Raw genomic sequence first — 7946 nt, 5'->3', positions numbered from 1 at the left:
GGCGCCTCCTCTGTGACGTCGGCGTCTTCGCTGTAGCAAAGCTCGGCCTCTGGAATTCTGAGAACTAATTTGCTATTCGGTGACATAAGAGGGGGAGTGAGCTTTGCTTTCCCGGGGTCTAGGGCTGTTTCCTCCTCTCTTACCCATAAACTCAGCTCCTCGAGCTAAATACCCAAAAGGGAGCGAGAGATTTGAACCACTGGAAAATAGAGAGAGAGATAGTAGGGTTAGAGGAGCGAGTAAGAGGGGAAAAAAAAGCAAACAATAAACACCACAGATCTTTCCAGCTAGAATATTAGGCACCACGAGAAAAATATTTGCCAAGCGATTTTCGGTGGGTTCCTTTGCTTTGTTTTTATTTGGGACAGGGTCTTTTTGGTTTTGTTTGCTTGTGTTTTTTTTTTTTTTTCCTCCTCCTCCTTCTTCTTTGGTGTGGTGGCTTGGGATTTTTGGTTGTTGTATTTTGATGCTTTTCGAATGTTGCTTCTGATTTTTGCCTTTTTGCAAGTTTGTGCTGTTACGTAAATCCTAGGATCCGTCATCGGTTGGATTTTGTCTCGTATGTTTTGTCTTTCCCTGTCTGATCGCTGAAGCGGTTTAGAGAACATGCATTATTTCAGTACTCAGACTGTTGAAAGAAGCTTACATTTTTGCTCATCTGTGACAATCCCAACCCCCACTTGTTTCCTCCCCTTTGGTGCAATTTTCTTTTCCCCTTGGACTTTTTCTGAAGGGGAAGGCTCCTTTGCACTTGAGATGTTGAAAGCATTTGCTTTGGTTCGTTTCTTTCCAGGACTGCAAGTGGTGGGTTTGCTCTTTCTGTTATTGTCGACTCTTGGGAAATGTCTTGTGGCAAGAAACGTGTGTCTATGGGTATGTGTGCGCGTGTGTTCTACAGGAATGCTGTGAGCCGAGTACATGTTGGTGTTTTGCTGCTTCTCAAAGTTTTCATTTTCCTTTTCCGGGCTTGTTTCAAGGTCGCAGTGGGAAAAAAAAAAAAAAAGAAGAAGGATCTCTGGAGTCTGTGTCTCAGAGCTCAGCCGGAGGGACTTGCAAAGGCCGGCCGGGCCCGTGTCAGCGAGCCTGCGTGCGTTTAGAACAGCCTGTGCTGCAACTCCAGGGCACCGCGTGCAGGCAGGTCCTCAGCTCTCCAGCTCGGGAGGGGAAGAGGAGAAGGGGGGAACCGCTCTTTCTCTTTTCTCTCTCCCTTTCTTTTTAAAGGCAAATGCAGTATGCAGAATCACTTCACTGTGGGCCTCGGTTTGTTTGTTCAGAGCTGCCCGTTTCCCTATTTAAATGTTGGTTGGGGTTTTTTCCCCTCCTACTCATCCCTGAATGAGGGAGACTCTTGTTGCTTTTATGTCTCTCTCGCTTAAAAGAAGGGTGTGAGGGGAAAATAATATTTCAGATTCCTCAAGAATTAACCCAAAATGTTTGGACCAGAAGCCGCTTCCAAAGGTCAAGCCATTCTGAGCCTTGGCCCTGCCAGCGCTTCTAACCACTCATTAAATTACAGACGAGTTCTTAAAGGTACCACGAAATTTCTCCACATGGTAGTTCCTAATAAAGATATCTCCCCAGATAATCTACTTCTCCCCACCCTAGATTGGGGTTTCTGATGGAAAGATGAGCAGCGCTCTGTGAAAATTGTCCCGGAGCTCTTCACTGACGGTCCCCTACGAAGTTTCAGCTGTCGCAGAAAGCGCCCTTGTCCGGGCACCAAGCCCATCTCAGAGACTGGGTGGCAAGTTTCGGAACCCCAGAAGTCCAAGGGAGTTGCTTAGCTTGCACGAGGGCTGGTACTCGGGCAATATGCCTGTAAAATCGGGATATTTTACTTTATTGACAGCCGGAGTTCTGCAGCCCCTGCAGCCAAAGCTTCTTGGACAAAGGATTTTTGACGAAGATACCGAGGCCTAATCCTGGCACTGTTGTTGAAATGAACGTTTTATCCCCAGATACGGTCAAGTGCAGGTTCATTCTGCCGGAATTCTGCATTTTGGTTTGGGTCTCCTTCCCCATCATTTTCAAGAGCTTTAAATGAATCCCATTGGATTCAGGATAAACACCTCGATTTTGTGGGAATGGTTCTCATTGTGTATTTATCCATGTGACTTTCCCCCCTATCTTTTATGAGCAGTTAAGTATTTTAGGATTTCGCAAATGTATTTATATGGTTCAGAGTGTGAATTGTATGACTCTGCCCTATTATTGATCCCATAATAGAATTACTTTCATGATTTTTGGTCCCTTTCTTGTCAAAGCTGGCATCTGCCTCATCCCCTAACCCCTCCTTCCCCAACCTTAGGTCCATACAGCTTGTGGCTCCTGTTCCCTGTGCCGCTCCACGGTTAGCCCCATGGGGGCGCTGCAGAGCAAAGGGAAATCTGCTCCCTGAGGCATAGAACCAGCTAGAGTGGGGGCTGGGAAGGACTTCACCCTTTCCCTGTCTCAGCCTTCTTTCAAAGCTCTGCTGGAGCTTCTGGACAGAGAACCCACCAGGATGGTTTGTAGATGATTAACCTCATCACCAGGCTTGGTACTGAGACCAAGTGCCAGAGTCCCACATTTCTACGACTGTCTTTTTTTTTTTTTTCTTTTCTTGCCAAATCAATGTGTTTTCATTGAAAGAAATTGACCAGAACAGGAGGCAGAGGGAGAGAGAGAGAGAGAGAGAGAGAGAGAGGAGAGGGAGAGAAGAGATTGTTGAAAATATTCTAAAGATAGACACTTACTTTTAGGTGAGTCTCTTTTCTCTCAACTGAGTGAATGGTGAGATAATTGGGCACTCACCTCTCTCTCTTTTCAGTTCCTAGGAAAGTAACTTTTTCACCTTTTATACCAATTGAATTTCTTCCAGAATGTCCTTCCTTCTCTCATTCTTGACCTCTCCCCAGTCAGGAGCCAGCTGGCATCACTGTGTTGGCCTCCCTCTCTCCAGCAGTGCTATGTAATAGGATTAAAGGCAGAATCTGCTCAGATTCTTTTCAATCATCCTGAAGAAGCTCTGAAGCCTGATTCCATGTCTGGGTCGCAGGCGCGACTCTTACAGACTTTGGGGTGCTGAGAATCCACGAGTCCCGTGATGTAACGGTGACTGGCCCGTAGTCTCAGAATAGAGACCCAGGTCAGTCTTTTGTTCCATGGACTGGGTATAGGAATAGATCCCTGATCACAGCTGCCGGGTAAATATAAGCTTTATTACAAAATAAAATAGCTAGTACTAACATTACATCTATTTCAGGAAAGGAACGAGGTTCACGTACAGCTTCCCCTCGCAAAACCTCCTCCCCAATTCAGTTACAGCTGAAAAGGCACCTATCCTTGGGAAAAAACACCTTCCTGCCCTCGCTAGGGGCTTGCAGGGGAAGTTGGTTTTACCTGTCAAGAACCTCTGGCACTTGATAGGTCTTTGGGGATTCGAGATTTTAGGACGGGAAGAAATTTTGCAGATCACTCAACTCTTCCGAGCTTCCTTCTTCGCAGAGGACGGGCTGGCCTCTCACAGAGGCATGGGTGACCCTAGGAACGTAGCTGAAAATGGGGCTGCGTGCTTGCTTGCATGGTCCTGTGTCTCGGGACCAGATCGGGGTGACCCGACAGCCCGGGTTTGGAGGTGGGTACCTTGTTTTCTTGCAGAATCGAGGAGAGCCAGCCTGCACTGGGCTCTGTGTGAACTCTAAACTGGTTCTCGGAACCAGCTCCAGGTCCAGGGAAGTGTTGGAGTTCTGATGGCCAGTGAGGTATGGTCGCGCTTGTCACTCCACTGCTTTTTCTCTGTGACCCGTTACGTTTCCCTCGGGTGTCTTTCCAATCCTTCATTTTCAGAAATGATTGTGAACAAGCTCCCGATATTATCCTTGGAGAAAGGAGGGAGCCTCTTGGTCCATTTTAAAGCAATTGTGCAGAAAGTTGTGAGACATTAAAAAATAAATAAACTGATGCTGTCCAGCCACTGCCTTCTGAAAAGGAAGCGTCAACATTTAATTTTGACCCTGCGCTGCCTGCTTGAGGCTTTTGTTATTCTGGGGTTGTTTTTATCCCCTTTAGAAATATTTTCTGCCTGGCTTAGAGTTTACCCCCAAAACACCGATTTCTCCTAATTTTCTCACTTATTTAGAATGGAAATTAATATAAGAAAGGCGCTTCACCGAGAGAAATGGGGTAGTGAGGGCACAGGACCATTTGTTTATTGCATCCGATCACTGTTTTGAATAGCTGGGTTTTCACTTCCTATGAAACCTTAGCATGAGGGAAGGCAGCAGCTGGACTCTGAGAGGGATGTGAGGAGGAAGCACTTGAGTGTTTGTAAACTCAGGGTGGCAGGCCCACCCGCCTGCCTGCCGGGCTGCCGCTCTGAGTCGGCTCTGCTACCTACTCTAGAAGTGGAAAAACTTGATTTGCGTGTTGTGCCTGCGTTTTCGTTTTCTTTTTTTTTTTTCTTCTTCCTTGCCCACACCGCCCTCTGCACACCTGACCGTGTAGAAGCCTATCTGAAGCCGGCTGGGGTGGCCCGGAGAGCTGGAAAGCCAAGAATGTCCGAGGGAGGGAGGAAGGGAGGGAGGAGGGAGGGCCCGGTACTTTTCCATTCACATCTCCACAGTGGCTTTTCTTGTTTATTTCAACCTCCACCCGCAGAAACCTTTCAGCTGCCTGAAATTCGAGTCATTAAACTGTTCCCTGAGGTCAGCCTACAGAGGCTTGGTGCGTGTTTCCTACATGTCCGTGTCTGTGCAGCCTATGTACATCCAGAGAGCCGCACACAGACACCGCGCCATGGGGCACGGTGCGAAGGAGAAGGGAAGAATCTGGATTGGTTGCCCAGAAACCTTGATTTCTCATCACAGCTCTGCCTGGAACACCCTCGGGGACACTGAGCCGGGCCATTTGTGAGGACTCCGTTTCCTCGCGCCCAAAGGCCTCGGATCCCGCGTGAATTCTGCGCATTCTCACTGCGGAGGTTACTTTAGGGTGGAGCTGGGGACCGTGGAAAGGAGCTGTGTCTGTGTACCTGGGGTGTGGTGAGGGGTTAAAATATAAACTTCTAAGTAAAGAAGGCAGTCCCAGAATCCTCACCTCTATCAATTGTTAACCAATTGTAGACCAAAGTCTGAGGTTATGCTGTGTGGGTCCAAAAGCCAGTTGAAGATTTTAAACGGTAAGAGTCGGAGGAGGCAGCTTCTAAGACCTTGTACCTTTGATCGCCAGCATTCATAATCAGACCTGACAGTGGCCAAGTGTTTTTTTGCCCTTTGGATCGTTTCCTCTTTTTTTCCCTTCTGTTTGTTTTTCAAGACTGTCCCAGTGAGTGATAGATGGGAGATGACACTGGTAAACCGGGCAGCCCTTCAGTCGCTGGACTGCACGTGGATCAACACATCTGTCAGAGCTTTCACAGAGAAGGAAGAGGGGGGGAGAGAGGGAGAGGGAGAGAGAGAGAGAGAGCGAGCTTCTCAGCCACCGTTGCACTAAAGGTCATTATTTGAAGTCAGAGGAAATAGCATGAGGAGTTTGCTCTCACTGAAGAAGGGGAAGCACCCACTGCCACCACCTTGATCAGTGGGGACAAACGACAACAGTGGAAGAGATGCTGTGTGACAATACTTCCTATACGTTCGGTCAGGCCCGATTGTCTACAATGTGAGGCCCTTACCAGACCTCAGCATCTCAGGAAATAATGAAATGGCTCTTAGTAGCTCCCCACTCCCCCTCCCTCCACTTGCTTAGAGTTTCTGGAACACAGGACACATGCAGAAGGGGAGATGCAGCCGATTACACCCCTTCAGTGTAAAACCGTTGACAATCACGTGAGAACCAGAGGGGTTCGATAGCCATTATCCAACCAAATGCCACTGACTTGATATCATAAAAAAATTGGGGCCCAGATAATGCATTTGCCACCCACATTGAATCATTGACAGAGCTGTACCCAAGACTTTGCCACCTTACTTCTAAATCCACTGGACTTTTCCCACAGTTTATTGTGGAAAGGGGGCTTGGAGTAGGCAGCCCTGCCAAAGAGCCATTTGCCATGGCCTCACAGTCAGAGAAAGCCTCACATTCAGAATTGACATGATCTTCACTGAGGCTATCCATCAATCACAGTAGTACAGTGGTGGCATTGAAGAAAAAGACCCTGATACACAAGTTTTGTATGTGGGTCCATGTGTTAGGATTTAATGTTGTTAATTTATCATTGTCTTATGAATAACGTAATGTGTGTGCATTGATGTTAAATATGTAAGAGTTAAACTGTACGTGGTGGCAGACATATGGCTTGGCACTTAAGCTGCTGGTTGGGATGCCTGTGTCCCATACTGGAGGGCCTGGGGTCAGTAACCAGCTGTGGCTCCTGATTCCTGCTGTCTGCTGGTGCAGACCTCGAGAGGCAGCAGCAATGACCCAAGTAATTGGGGTCCTGCCACCTGCATGGGAGGCCTGGATTGAGTTTTGGTTCCCAGTCTCAGTCCCTTTGCCCAATGAAGACAACTGGAGAGTGAATCAGCAGACGGGAGCTTTCTGTCTGTCTGTCTGTTTCTCTTTCTGTCTCTCTGTGTGTCAAATAAATAAAAAGTATTTTATATCAAATAGAATGTAGTTGGCCTAGAAGCAATAACAAGCAGTGAGCATGCCTAGTGCCCAAATCTTGGTTTCTAATACCATTCCCCAGGAATAGTAACCAAGGCCTCTTGGAGAAATGATTGAGATTAAGACCAGAGCAGGAAGCACACAAAATGAGAAGGGAATATCCTCTAGCCCGTGAAGTACAAAATTGCTGGAAATTAAAGCACAACTGTATGGACAAGGGACATTTCAATCAAAGAGACACAGGAACCACTTAAGGAGCTCCCAGTGAGCAACACTGGTACAATTTAGGAACAGAATAGAATAGTATTTTCGATTATTGACCGAAGTACAAAGCAAATATCCATGAGTCTATACTGATATGAACAAGTTGTTGAAAACATTAGTAAATGGGGAGAAGAGGCCAGTATCTCATGGAGAAGAATGCCAAGCAGATCATGTAGATGTACTGCCTTCCAGGATCACGGGCAACAATCCCCACTCCTTAGGTGTGAGCTGCCTGTAATGACCTCTTCCAAAGAGCACATGTGCAAAGGGGGTGCGGAGAGAGTAACTGACCGTGGAGAAACCTGGTAGACACTGCCTCAGCCAAGTGATCGAGGTCCACATCCACACTGATAAGTCAGGCTGATAGTGTGTTCCCTTGTGGTGACGTTAGGGAAACGGTTCTTTATCTAATCACAAGGAATACATCAGAAAAATTTTAGTAGCGAGGCATCTCACATAATACTTGACATCTATGCTTCAAAACCATCAAGGTCATCATACACAATGGAAATCTGAGAAACTAACAATTTAATATACTGCGATATCCTGGGTAGTAGGATCATGGGACAGAAAAAGACATACAATCAACCTAAACAAACCTAAATCAGTGATGGACTTTAATTAATAATACTGCATTGATATTATTGCATTGCTAACAAACATACTGTACTAACTTAAGATGTTAATAAGAAGAGAACTGGGCACAGGGTTATTCTCTGTACTACCTTCTGTTTTTGTATCAATCTAACGTTGTTCTTAAAAATAAAGTCCACTACCTAGAAAACCATACATTGCACAGGGAGGGGGTGGGATATGTTTATATTTTTCAGTATGAGAAACCTCCAAAAGGGTGATCCAGGCCTCTCTGGAAATCTGAGAGGCCCTACTTCCCTTCAGTCATTTCCCTAGAATAGACCCGAGGAAATGACAGCACCTCATTGACCCTTCTGGTTTACTAAATTGAAAGCAATTTTAGTGAATTTTTATACTCCACCTTCTAGATAAAGAACACTAGGGAGGCACCAATGGCCAGAAGCCCACATGGGGGTAGATGACTTGGCTACCTCTTCTATCCACATGTTTAACGTTTCTCT

The 7946-nt window shown here is 46.5% G+C and overlaps 1 long non-coding RNA gene across 1 annotated transcript; it reads left to right on the top strand.

Annotated features, from left to right (window-relative positions):
- The first annotated feature begins 89 nt into the window (after positions 1–89).
- Positions 90–7456, top strand: LOC133773148 (uncharacterized). The gene is made up of 3 exons (XR_009867910.1): positions 90–334; positions 978–3743; positions 4639–7456. It is a non-coding gene; the product is annotated as an uncharacterized LOC133773148 (long non-coding RNA).
- The last annotated feature ends 490 nt before the right edge of the window (positions 7457–7946 follow it).

This window comes from Lepus europaeus, chromosome 2 (assembly GCF_033115175.1).
Source record: "Lepus europaeus isolate LE1 chromosome 2, mLepTim1.pri, whole genome shotgun sequence".
Lineage (NCBI taxonomy): Eukaryota > Metazoa > Chordata > Mammalia > Lagomorpha > Leporidae > Lepus > Lepus europaeus.
This window is presented reverse-complemented; position numbering and strand designations above follow the sequence as displayed.